Genomic DNA, 1588 nt, shown 5'->3' with positions numbered 1-1588 from the left:
TCATCAGTCTCTACATCATCAGTCTCTACATCATCAGTCTCTACATCATCAGTCTTTATATCATCAGTCTCTACATCATCAGTCTCTACATCATCAGTCTTTATATCATCAGTCTCTACATCATCAGTCTTTATATCATCAGTCTCTACATCATCAGTCTCTACATCATCAGTCTTTATATCATCAGTCTTTACATCATCAGTCTTTATATCATCAGTCTTTATATCATCAGTCTCTACATCATCAGTCTTTATATCATCAGTCTCTACATCATCAGTCTTTATATCATCAGTCTTTACATCATCAGTCTTTATATCATCAGTCTTTACATCATCAGTCTCTACATCATCAGTCTTTATATCATCAGTCTCTACATCATCAGTCTTTATATCATCAGTCTCTACATCATCAGTCTCTACATCATCAGTCTTTATATCATCAGTCTCTACATCATCAGTCTCTACATCATCAGTCTTTATATCATCAGTCTTTATATCATCAGTCTTTATATCATCAGTCTCTACATCATCAGTCTTTATATCATCAGTCTTTATATCATCAGTCTTTACATCATCAGTCTTTATATCATCAGTCTCTACATCATCGGTCTTTACATCATGTCTTTACATCATCAGTCTTTAAATCATCAGTCTTTACATCATCAGTCTTTACATCATCAGTCTTTATATCATCAGTCTTTACATCATCAGTCTTTACATCATCAGTCTTTATATCATCAGTCTCTACATCATCAGTCTTTATATCATCAGTCTTTATATCATCAGTCTTTACATCATCAGTCTTTATATCATCAGTCTCTACATCATCGGTCTTTACATCATGTCTTTACATCATCAGTCTTTATATCATCAGTCTTTACATCATCAGTCTTTACATCATCAGTCTTTATATCATCAGTCTTTACATCATCAGTCTTTACATCATCAGTCTTTACATCATCAGTCTTTATATCATCAGTCTCTACATCATCAGTCTTTATATCATCAGTCTCTACATCATCAGTCTTTACATCATCAGTCTCTACATCATCAGTCTTTATATCATCAGTCTCTACATCATCAGTCTTTATATCATCAGTCTCTACATCATCAGTCTCTACATCATCAGTCTCTACATCATCAGTCTCTACATCATCAGTCTTTATATCATCAGTCTCTACATCATCAGTCTCTACATCATCAGTCTCTATATCATCAGTCTCTATATCATCAGTCTTTATATCATCAGTCTTTATATCATCAGTCTCTACATCATCAGTCTCTACATCATCAGTCTTTATATCATCAGTCTCTACATCATCAGTCTTTATATCATCAGTCTCTACATCATCAGTCTCTACATCATCAGTCTCTACATCATCAGTCTCTACATCATCAGTCTCTACATCATTAGTCTTTATATCATCAGTCTCTACATCATCAGTCTCTACATCATCAGTCTCTACATCATCAGTCTTTATATCATCAGTCTCTACATCATCAGTCTCTACATCATCAGTCTTTATATCATCAGTCTCTACATCATCAGTCTTTATATCATCAGTCTTTACATCATCAGGTTAAGAAAA

This window comes from Labrus mixtus, unplaced genomic scaffold (assembly GCF_963584025.1).
Source record: "Labrus mixtus unplaced genomic scaffold, fLabMix1.1 SCAFFOLD_64, whole genome shotgun sequence".
Classification (NCBI taxonomy): domain Eukaryota; kingdom Metazoa; phylum Chordata; class Actinopteri; order Labriformes; family Labridae; genus Labrus; species Labrus mixtus.
This window is presented reverse-complemented; position numbering follows the sequence as displayed.